Source organism: Myotis nattereri (genome assembly GCF_964212035.1).
Source record: "Myotis nattereri genome assembly, chromosome: 1".
NCBI classification, from domain to species: domain Eukaryota; kingdom Metazoa; phylum Chordata; class Mammalia; order Chiroptera; family Vespertilionidae; genus Myotis; species Myotis nattereri.
In genome coordinates this window covers 187209962-187228451 of record NC_138075.1, presented here as the reverse complement: position 1 = coordinate 187228451, position 18490 = coordinate 187209962, and positions in this window count along the sequence as shown.

Sequence of the window (18490 nt, the reverse complement as noted above, 5' to 3'; positions counted from 1 at the left end):
ACATGGTGGAATAATATTAAGCCAAATTGTTTTATGTAATGAAAGTTAATTTTTTTAAAAAACTTAGAGGAATGTTTCCAAAGTTTACTTCTCTGTATTTTAATGAAAAGTAAATCTTAATTTGTGTTTTAATTGAAGGAGTGCCTCAAAACCAGCTAACTTCTAGCACTGCTTTCATTGGCTAATGGTCATTACTGTGAGTCCTTAAAGAGCCATCTTTTGTAAATTTATTTTTAGTTACAGAAATATTTGGTGTATGTTCCAAACAAATGGTAGCCATTGATAAAACAAGAAGTTGAAATAATATAATTAGATAACTATGTTACCACATGTGTAATTTAATGAAATAATTCTTTGTTGTCTAAGAAAACCTAATTGTTAAGCAAGCTCTGCTACTTAATAACTGTATGATATTGTCAGACAATTGTGTACTCAGTTGTTCTGTATCTCAATTCTCCCCTCTGTGTAATGCAAAGTCTTTTATGAACTGTATCCATCAATGTTAATATAAAATATACAATTTTAAAGTAAATCCGTGAGTATTTACTGTGTGCCAGCTCATCAACCCTAGGGGATTATTAAGATTCTCAGTTTATAGTTGAAGAAATGGAAGTGCAGAGAAACTTGGGGCCATGGTTATACAGCTAATCAATGATCAGATTCGGATTTGTGCCATATTTTCTTCCCATTTCTTTCATCAGCCTATCTATCTTGAAAATAAGGGAACCTAGTTCCCAACCTGAACATGTATCCAATAGTGTACATTTCTGTAAAACAGGTGCACCATTAATAAAGTGAGCAAATCAATAATTATTCTTAAGTATTTAGTTGAATTTCTATAAGTGGATTATGAGCGTAAAAATTCACTTTTATCTTTAAAAATATTTATATTTTATTTCTTATTCTGGCAGCATTTTATTACAATTCTTTGGACTGAATAATGCACATCTTTTTGTATGGATTATATTTTATAATAATTTTTAAAATATACACATCATGAACAGATTACCTTTCTTTGTTGCTGTTCCTCATTTTCAAACTGCTCAGGTTTCTGTTAAAAAACAAATAACATGAAAATAAATAGTATGATATGTAGTAATTAAATGTAGGACATTTTGAAAATATTATATTTAAACATAAGTGTTTTATCTCCGCCCACACACACCTTATGTGGAATATACAACTGAAATTCATAGACACAATAGTATGGTGGTTGTCAGAAAGAAGAGGGTTGAGGGTAAAGGATAAATGGGGTCAAAAATGGTGAATGAAAATGATTTGACTTAGGGTGATGGGCACACAATGCTATATACTGATATATATCATAGAAATGTACATTTAAAATCTATATGATCCTATTAACCAATGTCACTCCAATACATTTAAAAAATTTAAAAATAGCTTTACCTTATTGATGTGGGTAATGGATTCCTTCATAAAAATAAAAATAAAAGTAGGTTAGGTTATAATGGAAATTTTTTTTGCCAGTATGAATCAGAAAATGAAGAAATTACAAGGTTAATATGGGTGTCTTGCTTGATAATATTGAAAACACAGCATAATTACTGAAACTTATATGTTTCACTGTTTTGCACAAGCTTATTCTATAAAAGAGACAGATGAATGCAGTCAAGAAAGAAGAGGAAATTAGCAAACATAGTACAACCGGAGGCATTTTATAGATGCTAGTTTTCCCTCTATGTTACCTCCCTATGACAACAAGTGAAAAATACAATATCAACAAAAGGCGCTATCTGATTCTAAAAAAATAAAATTCATTAATAAGAAATTATAAGTGTTAACACATTCTGTTCATTATTCTTAGTTCGTTTGTTATGTTCAGTCTTCAAATGAACTGTGAGAACTAAAATACTTTTCCTAAGGATCTGATAACCTTTAGGAAGAGATAAAGTAATCCAGGTACCATTTATCAGGTGACAGACCCCAACAGTGGTGCAAGTGTATATATCTGCCTGACCCTCCCAGACAGACTTAAGACTAAAACTAGTCTCACTGCTTCTTATTTACTAAAGTGACTCCTGTAATGATAAAATATGTCTATTTGCATGTCTGCCCACCCCTATATTGCAATTCTTTCCTATGGGCATCTGCTTTTCAATTTGTAGCACAGCTCCTACTCAATGTAAATCCACAGAAGGTGTCCAAAAAGCAGTCAAAGCAGGGCATGAGGTCAAGGTGGAGAGAGCTCAAGACACAAAAAAGGACTGTAGAGTTCTCTTAAAGAAGAGGGTGAGGCACAGTGACAATTCAAGTAGCAGCTGGCATAGAAAGTGCTTGAATAGTGAATTCTGCAAGCATTTTACTTTGTTCTTAAGTATATCATGGAAATTTACATTAGAATTTATATGTCAGAACTAGCTGCCATGACTTAAATCTCCTAAAGTAACACAATATAAGCAGGGGTGGGGAACCTTTTTTCTGCCAAGGACAATTTGGATATTTATATCATCGTTAGGGGGCCATTTAAAATTATCAACTTAAAAATTAGCCGGCTATATTTGGTAAAATATTTCATTAACTCACCCCTAATGCCTTGGCAGGGCCAGACCAAATGATTCTGCAGGCCTTATACTGCCTGAGTTGTTCCTCACTCCTTCAAGAGTATCTAGCAATTTACTCTTCCTGAATGGAAAATAGCCACAGAGTGAACATTGTCTTACCTCACTGCTGGAAATGCTTTCTACCGTCTGTAAAGAAAAATACAAAATCAACCACTGGATCATCAAAGAATATGACTATTTTTTTTTTTATCAATTTGAGAGCGAGAGAGAGAGAGAGAGAGAGAGAGAGAGAGAGAGAGAGAGAGAGACATTGATGTGGGAGAGAAACATGTATAAGTTGCCTCCTGTCCTCCACAACCAAGGGTCGAACCCACAACAGCCAGGGCAGAATGTCTCTATTCATAGTTGATAAATTTTTCTATAAAGAAAATATCTTACCTCACTAGATACACTGAGTTCTTTTTTCTGTAAAAACAAAAACAAAACAAAACACCATTTAGTTTCCGTGCCTAACTCATTTTCTTACTTAATTTTCACCTTCTTTATGCAGAGAAATGTCCTTCACAAACTTAATATAAAAAAATGTTGTATGTCTTCTGAGATTCTTGAAATGCAATCGTGTTTTATGTCTCTTATACTTGATAACTTCAATGGTATAATTTTATTTTACCTGAGTGAAGAACAATTTTTCACGAGTAACAGAAAGGGAGTTATTTGAATTTGTATCAAACACTTTCATTATGGTTACAAATATGTTTATGAATATGACAATTGTTTTATACTTCACCCCCTGGATTTCTTTGAGTAGACACAGGTAGGATTTGGCCTGATGCCCCAGGGTGAAAGGTACATCAGTTTCATCACTGACATGTTTATCTAGGTTGCACTACATGCAATTGTATTTGTGCAATATTACTCTTTTTTATTGTTTTTATATTTGTTTCTTCTTCTTTTGGCTGATGCTTATTGGTTTGTTTGGTGTTTTCGGGACTGGTTTCCCAGTGGCGTAGAAAACATTTAACCAAGATTTATGGTCCTACAGGACTCTATTGAAATAATGGGTGAATGTAAGTGATTAAGAATATATCTGTTGAAATTCAGCTTTATATGTGCATTTAATGTTAATCATTTAGAGTTTTTCTTACCTCCCAGGCAAGAGCAAGGGCCACGAGGCACGCAAGGATGAGGACCTTCATGGCTCTCAAGTCCTGTGAAAGGGAAAATGAGAAAATGATAGTGTAGTAAATGATAGTGTAGTTGTCTAACCTCTTATTTAGGTAGAATAACTTTTTAAAAAAGAAACTAAAAGCAATGTGAAATATTTGCATTTTAGAAAAAATACTAATAGAAGTTTTATTATACACCAAAGACAAAATCTACAATGGCAACTTGATCTTACATATCAATTTTATAATTTAATGCCAACCAGTCAGATTTTTTTCAGCTATCAGCTGTACCCTACCTTACTCTTTTTTATCTCATTTAAATACACTGTGTTGTGTGTTTTTTCGAAAGATAGAAAGAAGTTTTAAATTTTATATAAAACTTTATTAATTGCTTCATTTATTCAAAATGAGTAATATTTATTTCACATCCTTAAATACCCGATGCTGTCTGGTGTCTTGATTTAAAATAATGGAACAAAATATTAAGGTCTTAGCCCTAATGAATCCTCATATCTGTTGGGAAAATACTGATTAAAGAAAATGTATACATAGAAGAACATATTTTTTTTTACCTTTCTAGGAATATTTTGTTTAATCATATATCCTTATTTCTAGCAAGACTGGGATCTTTGTTTAAGCATTTCATTATTTGCTTCACTTATACAGATGTTTCTTCGACTGAATGGTTTCTTTATTTTTCATGTGTACCCAGTACACAGTCTTCATCCTCATACTCCTAATGATGTCTCTTCTCCTTTGTGACATATAACTTTATATATCATACACCATGTCTTTTCTTTTTTCTGTAATCTCTTGATTTATCAAAGGATCAGATTTTGTTGCCCAGTCCCTATTGCAGACCACTCCTTCTTGTAGCATAACATAAACTATTTGTTAACATTTTTTAACAAAATGTATTCAATGCTTGACTTTGTTTCATCTCCATAATTTCTTGTAAAAATATTATTTGTCCTATCAATACACCTTGACAAATAATCTTCAATTTATAAACAGATTTATAAACTGAATTTCTAAACTACAAATATTTCATGAAAAAAGGTTTCTAATTCATCAGAAAATATTCTTTTCTATATTTTAATGTTGAATATTTTTCTTTTTAAGCAAAAATATATTTCTTAGCCGTTCCTTAAGGTTGGTATATAATTATTTTTAAATTTAATTTATTGTGGTGACATTGGTTAATAAAATTATATGTTTCAAGTGTACATTTCTATAGTACATCATCGGTGTATTGCATTGTTTACTTACCAGCTAATGTCAAATCTCTTTCAACCACCATATATTTGACTCCCTTTACCCCTAACTACCTCTCCCCTTTCTTGTGGTAACCACCATAGTGTTGTCTGCAACTATAAGGTTTTTTACTTTGTCCTGTTTGTCCAGTTTTATGTGAGTGAAATTACATAATTCTTGGATTTTTCTGTCTGACTTATTTTGCTTAGCATAATATTCTCAAGATTCATTCATGGTCTTGCAAATAGCAGTGTTATTTTGACTTTGTTTAAGTAAGACCTCCATAACTTTACAAATAATTTATTGGCAGATTTCAAAAAAGTGTTAGAGATAATTATGGTTATGAAAGATCTTGTTACATTTTCCAAATTTATTATTAGCATTTTATATGCCATTTTATAAGCCAGATTTCTTTATTGACTAATATATTCTCTGGTACACTTTCTTCAAATCACTCTTTTGTTTTTAGATTCCAAGCTATTTGTATATATTCTAGAATTTCTTAAAAGTAAAATGTTGTCTCTCTTTAACTAAATTCTGTATTTCATATGTCTATTTTTAAATTATTTTGAAATATTATAAATTAAATAAAGTGGTATGCTGCATGTTGTAAACAAGTTTGATTAATACACTCTTCTAAATATTATTCAAAAGCATTTCTAGTAGTATATGTTCCCAAACAATTCCTATAATGTCTTGACTCTACATGCCACTTCTATACCTACCTGGTAAATAAAGTTTTCCCAGCAATTATCCCTATTCCCTTACAATAATTTAAATATATTTGCTTTAATGACTGTGGTATGTTTAATAAAATTGGAAGAGTTATTTAATTCAGAAAGGAGATTTTTAAGTTGTGTTTAATTGTTTTAAATTTACTGATCTCAGAAAGATAGAGACATTGATATGATTTTCCACTTATTTATGCATTTATTGCTTTATTCTTGTATGTGCCCTAACCAAGGATAGAACCGTCAACTTTGGCATATTAGGACAACACTCTAACCAACTGAGCTACCCAGTCAGAGCCTGAAAATTGACCTGTTAATATAACCTGTTAACTAGCCTTGTATTAAAAAAATATTAATCACCATTATTACATTTTCTTGAACTCATTAAGCTTATGTGATCATTATAATTTTTACCAAATCTTTATAAGCACTTTTACTATTTTCCCATAAGTTTTTAAAATAAAGTCAGCACTACATAAATACTTTTATTTCAAATACTATATTTTAAAAATTATTTTCTTCATATGTATATGTATATATATCAAATATGTATATATACCAAGCTTAAAATAAAGCAAAAAAAGGACACATCAAACTTATATCTTAAATTCTTACCTTTCTTCAAAGTGGAGAACAAGAAGTGAAGAAAGAGTTTAGTGAATGATGGTCTGTCTGCTTTTGTGGCTACTTATATACTATGTTTAATGGTATGCTAATTTTATTGTTTGAAAAAAATCAATAGTGAGTTTCAATTCCAAGAAATTGACATGATTAGAATATAATTTCTTCCTAATATCTGTCCCCAGAAATGCCCAGGAGCATTTTAACAAGGGAGCAATTCACATCTGATAAAGGAAATCAGTCCAGGAAATGCAATTATCTAATAACTAAAGACAATCCTTAGAGGACAGTGACCTCCGGCTCAGAGGCCAAGTAATGAGACATAGGTTTCTAGCACTTGGTGGTTCGTCAAGATCTCAGCTGTGGGGAAACAACGTTATATGAGAACGAGTGGAACGCAGGGGCTTCACAAAGGCCCCAATTTCATGCTAATCGGAGCAGTTGTTAGTGCTTTATGCCATTTTGGGGGAAAAATGACAAGATAAGTCCATGATGGTAGCTTCGTTGTGTAAGTCAAATTACTCGCTCCAGTGACACTTAATCTGGGGATAAAAAATCATTTCTTAAAACCATTACCTTGTACACAAGAAGAATAAGCCTCCCTCTGTAAAGAAACAGCCAAGAAAAGGAATCTGGATGGCTGGTATAAACAAAAAGAGGAGAGATGAATAAACATGATATATACTTTGAAATATAGGGTAGAAAAATTGAAATTAAATTATCTTATTTTCCCAACTGATGTGATTGAGTTTTCATCTTAAAGTGAGACAATTGGTGATGAGTTTGTGATATTTAAAAGAGGGAACATTTTTGGTTACTGTGAAAATAAAAATGAATGAAGATTTCCTCAGCAGTAATGCCTAATGAGAGTGGAAATCAGCTTGTTTTCTTTACCCAAGTTGATTTATGCCAAGAAGGTTGCATTACAATATCAAAAGATCAAAGGAATGTTGGGGTAAGGACAGGGAATTGAATGTGTTTGTACTAAAATTTCTAATCATGAAGTGGAAAGAGGAGATGGAAGTAGTTCAGTAATAAAACAGAACTCTCATATGGGCTTGAAGATAGAAAAGAAAAAAAAAAAGGAAAAAGCAGGTCCTAATAAAAGTGAGCAATGTTAAGAAATACAGATTACAGTTTTTGACCAGCTGGGAATTTCAGTATCAGAAAGAACAGACTTTCTGGCCCCGGCTGGTATGTCTCAGTGGTTAGAGCTTTGTCCCACACACTGAAATATCCCAAGTTCAATTCCTGGTCAAGGTTCATACCTAGGTTGTGGGTTTGATCCCAGTGCCTAGTTGGTGTGCGTGCAGCAGGAAACTATGCAATGTGTCTCTCTCACATTCATGTTTCTTTGTTTCTCTTTTTCTCTTCTTTCCTTCCACTCAAAAAAAAAAAAAAAAAAAAAAGAAAGCCAAAAAGAGACTTTCAGAACAATGACTAGATCCAAAGATATTCAAATATGCAGTATTGAAGATAGGTTAATATGAAGGTTGTTGAAGGTCAATAGTTAAATATATTCCATTTTAATATCTTTGTTTGCCAGAATTTTGCTAGTCCCCAAGAATGCAACAACAATAAAAAAGACAAAATTCTTGTCCCCAAGGACATCAAAACCTTTAGGATAAATTAATATGAAGCTGACTTGTTATGAAATAAAACAAAAATTTTAAAAATACATATTTTGTCTATTTTTATTGATTTCAGAGAGGAAGTGAGAGGGAGAGAGAGATAGAAACATGAATGATTAAAGAGAATCATTGATTGGCTACCTCTTGCATGCCCCCTACTGGTGATCGAGCCAGCAATCCAGGCATGTGCCCTTGACTGGAATCTAACCTGGGACCCTTCAGTCCGCAGGCTGATGCTCTATCCACTGAGCCAAATCAGCTAGGGTTTTAACAAACATTTTAATAAAGCTCTAATAAGGTGCAATACACACAAGGGAAATGCCTAATTTATGTTAGCTGATGAATAGGAGAAACAAAGAGGATCTTCTTGGAGACAGAAGTCATGAGTAGGATCTTGAAGCCAGATGAAGGGCTTGACTTGAGGAGGAGAGAGAATTTTAGGCTAAAAAGAAATAAAGGAATAGGGTCTTGGATATCAGAAACAAGTAAAGACAACTAAATCAAATCATGAGTCGGGGTCATAAAATACAATGAAGGGAGTCTGGAGATGAGAACAGAGAATGAAAAAGAGGTCAGATAACAACGAGCAAAGCATGCTGTTCTCCTTATAAGCAAGAATTATATTCTGAAAAGGAGACATAGATATTCCTATATTTAATACTTTAAACAATAAAGGATTTTTAAAAAATATTATTCTGGAGATGGTGCAGATTTGCTGATGGGTTTTAGGACAGAGTTACATCTAGACAATAACTACTTATAAAAAATAATTGATAATGCTACAAATTTATTAAATTGAGACTTCTCAGGTTTGAGCTCATATCTTTTGCAGTGAGTGAATGTTCATCAGCTAATGTTTATGGAAGGACAGGAGATTAGAAAAAGGAGAAATATGTAATACTTTAAACATAAAGAATTAAAAAAAAAGAAGAAGAAAGGAATCTGAAGCCCAGGGAGGAAAAGGGTCTTTCCCAAAGTCTGAATGTCTGAAGCAGGCTTCAAAAGTACTTAATATGTGCCTATTTACAAAAGCAGCCTTCAAGATTTTGTTCAATTAAGTTCATAAACATAATTGGTTGATTGTGTTTTACACTGCTCAGTTTTACACTGTTCTCTTTTTCTGTTCACTGTGTTTAAGAGGTAATACACTCAGGACTTAAGCAGAGGTATATGCCCTTTTAAAGCAAGTAAATAAAGTATTTGCATACTTAATAATTTTCCTTTGTAATATAACTAGCGTTTATATCATGCTTGATGTTTGAGGGAGGGGAACACTGCTAATTGTCACTATATTGCTTAGAAAACCTAAGTCAATGTCTACTGTCTGTTTCAACTATTCAGCTAATATTTATTCTTGGAACATGTTCATACTGAGCAAAGCAGAAGGCATGAAAAGAAATGATGAAACAATCCTTGTCATAAGTCCTATTGGAAAGAGCCATGTCTGCTCTCAGTTGCCATTGTCACTGGCAAAAGTTTGCATGATTTCTAAGAAAAGAAATACAAAGCATTCATGCTCTACCTATTCAACATTTCCTTTTCATTTTCTCAGCAAAATGATTTACATATTGTACAATATATACAGCATTTCTTTATGACACCTTTTCACCAATTTTGAATTACATTAATTAGTACTTATTGAGTCTGTTGGGCCAGAATGTATGTAAAACCTGGATCAAGAAAATCACTAACAATACTCTAGAGAAAAATGCTTGTCTAAGAAAAAATTGAAAATCCAGAAGTTTAACATCAGTGTCACTGTCTAGGTAAGCTTCAGAACATAATGACAAGTAGGTAGCAAAGTGCCATGTAGGCAAATCAAGATTTCCCAATATATAACTTGAGTTGCTATTTTGTAAGGTAAAATAAGAATTTTATCCATTGAAATTGTATATGACAACCCTCATTGAGAAGCAAGAAATAATCAAAGCAAGATGTTCTAAGACTACTTGTCATAAACAGAATGTGCTAATCCAAAGCTCTTTCCCATACTGGTGACAGATCTGAAATGCTCAGGCATGAGGTTTGGGTGAAGTGTAAAGGTGAAGCCATATACCAGTAAATAACAATCTCAAGAAAGAAAGCAGATAGGAAACCAGGATAAAGAGTATATTACAGGGACCAAAAATGATTTAAAAAAATTAGAACTGTAAGATACACTAAATATTATCCATATGGTGTTCTGAAAATTTTTTTAGAGATGGGGAAACTGAAGATGTGAGAATTTGCATTATTTGCTCAGGACACTACAACTGTTTAGAGATAAGGCTGGTACTAAAATCCTCCATTTCCTGAGTAATATTTGAGATACTGTTTAATAACTGCCAAAACATTTCAGGGGGGGAAGAAAGTAAAATGAAAAAATATTGTGAATTTGCATAATGATCCAGGTTTTTGTACAGTATAACATATAATTGTTACCTCTGACAAATTATTAGATAAAAATAGATATTTCTGCATTATGTATATAGAGTATTTCAATTATTCCAATGAGATTGTTCAAATATAATAAAAACATCTTATATTTAAAACACAGCTATTAAAATTTATCAATAAAGTTAGTCAAGAATCAAAGAATAAGAAACCTATATCATTCCCATTGGCCTGTCAAGTTTTCTTTTGTATTAAACGTTTATTTAAAATTTTTATTAAATATATTGTTTATAACATTATGTAGGTTTCAAATATACAACTCTATACATCATCTTGTATATTGTATTGTGTGTCCACCTCAACATCAAGTCTCCTTCTGACACAATTTATCGCCCATTTACCTTCTACCTACCCCTCCCTGGTAATTTTTCTGGTAATCACAATACTGCTATCTGTGTTTATGTGTGTGTGGCTTTTTTGCTTAATCCCTTCATCTTTTTCACCTAGCCCCCCAACACCCTCACCAAGACACCTGACAGTCTTTTCTCCGTATCTATGAGTCCATTTCTATTTTGTTTGCTTATTTATTTATTTGATTCCATATATATTTTTATTTGTAATTAAATTGCTCTTGCTATTTCTCCTGCTTGGGATTTTGATCTTCCATGCTCATCCCCATACTCAATTTATCTGTTCTTAAATGTCATTCTATCAGAGAAGATATTCTGGACTCTCATATTTAAAATGTCATCTGTGCCCTTGCCTGTTACTTTTTTAGAGCACATATCACCACCTGAGATATATGTAGCATTTTTTAATTTCTGGTTTTCTATTCCCAATTATAATGTAAGCTCCAGGAGAGCGGAGTTTTGTCTCTTTTGTTCTCTGCTATGTCCTCAGCATGCAGAGAAGTGCTTGAGAGCCAGACACTCAATAAATACGTCATTCAATAAATATTTGCTGAATGAAAGTCATTGGGGAAACCACTAATAGAGGGTCTTAGATCATTTATGGCTTGTTTTGTTTTTGTTTTTGCTTACCTATTGCTGAGGAGTTAAATTAGGGGTTATCTTCAGGCTTCTATGGGCTTATTGAAAATATGAGGATCCTGGAGAAGGTTGAGAATAGGAACTGTGGCTAACGAACCAGGGAAAAATCAGAGAAATGTTAGAATTGTTCAGAAATGTAGAATAGGAAATATGATGAAATAGATTAGAATTGGTTGACCTCATAGAAACTCTCATATAAAGTTGAATCAGTATTAGCCAAACTGGGATAAGGAATTGGTTAAAGGAATGATTATGGCATCTTAGTCTATCAGTTTAAAAAATTGAAATAAACACTATACACAAAAGATTATATTTCAAAGTTATTTCTCTATGATCCAAAATGGTGGTGGAGTTAGGTACAAGCTACACTCACCTCTTCCCAGCTCCAAACTGAAATTACAACTAGTTTATAGAACAATCATCCTGAATAACCAACTGAAGACTAGCTGAAAAGAAGTCCTATAACCAAGGATTTACAGAAATCACATTGAGATTGATAGGAAGTGTGGAGATGTGAAAAGGGTTGGCTCCTTTCCCACAGACAGTCCCAAAGGTTCTGGAGGGATATCTTAGCTGAGGGTGGGGTTGAGGAAGAGATTCCCACCGGAAAGCCTCAGTCTAAAACCCAAGCCAGGCTCTCTAGCCAGGAGCACCAGAGCCATGAAGAGGCACCCACATAACATCTGCCTGTGAAAGATGCAGGTTTTCTGTCAGCCAGGGAGAGATGGGGGTTTGCAAGAGACACATGTACCATCTTAAAGGACCAGTGCACACAATTTTGTTTGCAGTCACTCATCCAGTGGGGGGCATGCAGAAGGTAGCTGAATAATGATTCTCATCATTGATGTTTCTATCTCTTTCTCCCTCTTCCTTCCTCTCTCTGAAATCAATAAAAACATTTTTTTAAAATTGTACTTTATACTTAAATATATTTTTATTGATGTCAGAGAGGCAGGGAGAGGAAGAGAGAGATAGAAACATCCCAGGCATGTGCCCTTTACTGGAATAGAACCTGAGACCCTTCAGCCCACAGGCCAATGCTCTATCAACTGAGCCAAACCCCTAGGGCTAATGTTTATATTTAAACCATTTCTATCTGAGATACAATTTATATATTTTCTGCTTTAATCCAGGGCCCACTTTATTATATCTATTCTAGATAAGAAGATTGTAGTTCATGGAGGTTAAGCACTCTGCAAGGTCATTGCCACATTTGTTCATTATACTTCCTTCCTGAATTTTCACCTTCTTGGCTTCCACAATTCAAAATTGCCTGGAAATCATCATCTCTTCTGCTGTTCTTTCCATTCTAGGAAATTTTCATGGACTTCTCAAATTTTCTTTCACATTTCCTTGTTGTTATCAAAGGGTTCTGGCCTTTGCCCACTTCTCTTCTGATTCTACAGCAATATAACACAAACTGGTTTTTAGTTAAATAAACTGCATGTGTTTTGTCATAGACTGTAGAACATGCGTTCATTGCAGGAGAAGTAAAGGAGGGAGAGGAGAAAGAGAAGAAAAGTGTAGAAAAGGGTGAGAAAAAAGAGGAAGGAAAAAAAGAGGATAAGAATAAGAAAAGGGAAATTCAGCACAAATATCATCATAAATGCTCATTCAGAGATTGCATCTTTATGCCACCAACTTTATGCCACACTTGTGATATAGCAGTCACTCTTTATTGTTTTTTCCCTTGTATTAAAGTCACTGACATTTTCAAACATTATGGTGCTTGGTTGTAGTTTATATGATACCTGTTTTATTTAATTATAAAATAACAGGACAAGTTCTGGTCCATCAATATTCTAAAATGGCCTACTGTTCATGGAGGATGAATCCATAAGTAACACACAAGGCTAGTCCTATGTGTAAAGTCCACTGTTCTTGTTCCCTTCTTTCACACATAATCCCCACACTTCCTTTCACCTTGAAGCAGAAAATGGTGTGTGGAACAATGCCCACATATAAGGGCCCCTGCCTAAAATATGGGTGAGTTAGGTTAACTGTAGGTTATTACCTAGATTTTTTTTAGTATTTTTCCTCATGTCGTAGTTTGGTAGTGTCTTTGGATCGCCAGCTTATACTTTCTTCAGTAGGTTGTGAATATCATAGGTCCATTAATATAGTACCTAGTACAGAAATTACTGTAGAAATGAATGAAGGGGAAAAGAATGTGAGGCAAATAAGCAAGAGAGAGGGAGGAAAAAAGAGAAAGAAAAGAAGAAAATCATTTGACAGTCCCCAAACAAATAAAGCAAGATGTATTTTTTTTTAAATCATACTTATTTTCATACTTACTGCGCCTTGTATGACTTTTATCCATTGAGAATATACTAGACAATGGATTTGTTTTGAACTGATAATTGGCTAAATATCTACAAGGAGTAGAAATCAATAAAATAAAGATTACAAATTATTTAAATTGAATTTGACTTTATTTGCTTTAATAAAACATTAATAATGTTTTGTTTGCCACCTAGAAAATAACAATATCTAATGCTGTTGTTTGAATATAGCATAGAAGATTCACCTAACAAATATTATCTTAAAAATTGAAACCTTAAATTCTATTTATAGGGTCAGGTCTACAGAAACATAATGCACTTATGAGTTGATTATGTGGTTTCTCAAAACTTATTGTAAACAAGGAATCACCTAGAGATATTGGTAACATTAGATTGCTGCTGCACCTCTTGGATTCTGATTCAACATGCCTGGAAAGAAGGCCTATAAATTCCCATTTGCAACAAGTTCTCCAGTGATGCTGACTGTGATGGTCACATGAGCCACATTTTGAGTAACAATGGACTTGGACACCAAATATACCTAAAGCTTAAAACTGACTTTCTGTGTATTCAGTTCTGAGTATATTACTTTATTCAACCAGTTTCAAAGAGCTAAACTTTTATACAAATTTGCCTGGGGACTTCATGAAAATTATTTTTTCCTCCTATCTAGGAAGAATCATGCTAAAACATCACTTACAGTAGGAACATGAGCCCCTAGACACTCAAAGAAAGTAAAATTCAATACCAAAACATATGGATCCAGTTACTATGTGAGACATAGAGGACTGACCTCTATGGTCATTGGAATTTAATACTAAGATTTGTTTTATTATCTTATACTCAATAGGTTACTGCATTTTGAATATACTTTAGGACTTAAAATATTCCAAAGTCAGTAGAATAGAGGTACATTGTAATAATTTGTAGGAGACACATTTGAAATAAATGGTGACTCCAATTTGATTATTATAAGAGTTGCCACCATATATTAAAAAACCAGTAAAATTTTGATAAAATAGTATCATTTTGGACATGGAGTTTTTCCATCTTAGACATGCATTTGTTCAAATAGAGCAGGTGGTGTTCCACAAAAACACTTTTACCATTTCAATTCATTTCCACGCTTACTTTACTGTAGCGCACATTTCTCTGAGGCTTGTTCATGTATAACTAGACAAACACTGGGATTAATACATGATGGGCACAATTATTTCCTGGTCACTCTGCTTCATAATCTCCTATTGTAAACTTTAAGTCTATTTTTAGTATCTTTGGGGACAGATTTGGGCCATTATTTTTAGTTCAATATTTATCATCTTATAGTTGACATGATTTAGAAAAACAAATGGAGGATCTCAGGGTATATAAACACCAGTCTTCTGAAAAGGCACACCATCTCTTAGGACTTCACAGTATCAGTTTCTTGAACTCTTGCGACTCATCTTGGGTAAAAGGTAATATATTTATGAAAAGTGTAATATGATGTCTTATTCTGATTTTTGTTTGGCAGAGTAAATTGTAAACTATTTTTAAAATATACAGTATTTATTGGCAATTTCCCATAAAGAAATGATTGAAAGAAGTAATGATCCTATGTCAGAGTTGGAAGTTGAGGACAGGATCACAATGACCCTAAATTTACAGCAAGCATTGTATCAAAAGAATAATATAGAACGAAGGGGAGATATGCTCATGTTCTCCATAGGTGGAATATCCTAGATGTCTTTTTATTTTCTTGACTCAATTTATAACAACCACTGTGTTAATATTTAGTTTTACCTTTAACTTAAAGTTTAAGACTATCTTTTATTAGAAAAATGATCTCTTGAGTAGCATAAGTTTAATTTTTTTCACATGTGTATATTATTTCAAAGGTTTAATTAACCACCACCAAAGTTACTGTATTACTATCACTAATTCATTTTCCATTACATTTTCATTGTTTTTTTTTGTTTGTTTTTTTAAAATATATTTTATTGATTTTTTACAGAGAGAAAGGGAGAGAGATAGAGAGTTAGAAACATCGATGAGAGAGAAACATCGATCAGCTGCCTCCTGCACATCTCCCACTGGGGATATGCCTGCAACCCAGGTACATGCCCTTGACCGGAATCGAACCTGGGACCTCCCAGTCCGCAGGCCGACGCTCCATCCACTGAGCCAAACCGGCCTCGGCCATTGGTTTTTTTTTTATCGTAAAACTAGTTTCTGATTTTCTGCCTAATAGCACTATATATATAATAGATTATTTTGTTTTATTGATTCATTTTATGTAATATATTTTTATTTCATTGTGATTTGGTTGAAATTTATACTATATCAAATTTTTATCATTTTGTCCTTTGGATAATATTTCTTCAAAAATCCTAAATTATCTATCTGGGTATCTATCTATAATTAGTTTCTTTGAAATTTTCTCTAATTCCCTACTTTCGATAAAATTTGAAATATGAACAATACTAAAAGCTTCATTTTTATTTGTATTATCACATGACTAAATGTTTGGTAAGTAGTAAAGGATAAAAAAAAAAAACTGCATCAAGAAACATAATTTTCTTAGTTTTTCCAATGATACAGTCTTAAGTTTAAACCAATGAGGCAAAATCAGCATATAAGGAACAAGAGAAATACCATCAGTCACAAATTATGGTTCAGATGTCTGGGATTTAGAATTATTAGACAGAATAGTTTCTTCTATTATCAGAAAAAAATGTTATTTTATTGTTCTATCAAAAGTGAGGGCCAAAAATGATCAGTGGGAAAAAATGTTTACTCACTATTTACCTTATAGTTTTAATATGTTTTTGTTTAGAAGTCTATAACTGAGAAATAAATAATTGGATTTATTTCCCATACAACAGTAACAGAAATGAGTTCACTTGTATATATTGGATTACAGAAAACCTATCAGAGTCCCAGATTAAAGTACTTTTGTTGAATAATATTTTTTGGAGAATAAATCATTTTTACCAATCCAACTTCTCAATTTATCTATAATTATTTTCCCTGAAACTCCTTTAATTTGACTTTTCTTTGTCCATTATCATAAATTTTCTAATACTATGGTAATACCACCTCCACAATTCTCAAGCCAGAAACCTGTCTGATTTTTTCTACCTCTATTATAAAAACTGTTTCTGTTGCTTGAATTCTAACATCTAAACATTTCTTTAAACCTTACCTTAATTATTAGACTATATGTCATTATGTAAGGCCCCTATAATGTCACAACAATCTAAATGATCAGCCTGTTTCCATTTTGCTCTTCTTACCTGGTGAACTATTCCATTTTTTATGTGTTATCCTCTCTCTCATTTTGTTTCTCCAAATCTCTCTTTGCTTATTCTATATACACAAGCTTTACCTTTTCTTTACTTTAATACTACTACCTTCCCTCTCTTGGTCCGTTTAAGATGCCCATTTTGTCTATTTTTACGATACTACTAGAACCCTAGTGAATGCAATTCATGCACTTGAGGGGATCCCTCAGCCAGCCTGCACCCTCTCACAGTTGGGAGCCCTTGGGGGATGTCTGACTGATGGCTTAGGCCCGCTCTCCACGCTGCCACAGAGGTGGGATAGGATCCCGCCACAGCCACTATGTTCGCCAGCTGTGAGCCTGGCTTCTGGCTGAGCGGCACTCCCCCTGTGGGAGCAGACTGACCACCAGGGGGCAGCTCCTGAATTGAGCATCTGCCTTCTGGTAGTCAGTGCACATCGTAGCAACCAGTTATCCTGCAGTTAAGTCAATTTGCATATTAGCCTTTTATTATATAGGATATTATTTGTATACCACAGCACTTATCTTTACATATTAATGTTCTCTATTAGTCTCTAAGTTCCATGATATCAGGCAACGTGTTTTAATTCTCTTTGTAAATCCAATCTGTCTCCCAAAGCTGTGGCTCCTACTTTGATCAATAAGTGATTTGCAAGTGCAGGAATGATCTGTTATGTATGCTTTCACAGGACTCAGACAAATATGAGGATCTTTGTCTTCGCCTTTATCATGGCTCTCATGGTTGCCTTGACTGTAAGTATATCAGAAAATTTTGAAGAATATGTTCTCAGGATTTAGTCAAAGATTGTCTCTTGTTTCTTGTGTGTGGACCAAAGTTGCATTGCCCGAACCTGGTTTTGTATGGACATTTTCCTTAAATTACCCTCCATCATTACATTAAGGACTTAGAATAAATCTCAAGTACACACAGACAGACACTAAGCCCACGCAGAAGTGGAAATGCAAAAATAAATAAATAACAATCCAAGAAGAACAGAGAAAACCATAATCATATCATCAGTCTGTACCTGTACAATCAATATGTAAATGTACATAGTTTTCCCACAACTTCGAACCTACATGGTCTTGAGTTAACCCACATTTTAACTTTTCATTTTCACTCTCCTGGTCACAGTGATTCTTCCTTATCACACAAAAGAAATTTGGTCCTGAGTGAGAAGATATTGAAATGTAATGAATTAATTATAGCCTAAGCCTAGACTTCATTCTGTCACTAACATGAAACAGCCAACTTTGTGATCAGTTACCTAAGGCTTTGCCTCCATTTTGTTTAATCATAACTGTGGAAGCCAAGAGCATTTGACATTCAATCTAGAATTATACAATTGAGATGTTCATTCTTTTCTTTTCTTTTTTCAAGAGTGCTGATTCTTCATCTCATGAGGTAAGACACATTCATGTACTGAGAAACTTGCTAATTAAACATGGATAACAATTTTAACTTGTTCTTTATTTTAACAGAAACATCGTTATTATAAAAAGAAACACCATGTAAGTATTGCCCAGATAATGTGGTATAGTAAAACACATTCCCTTGTCTGAGTATTTATTCTATTA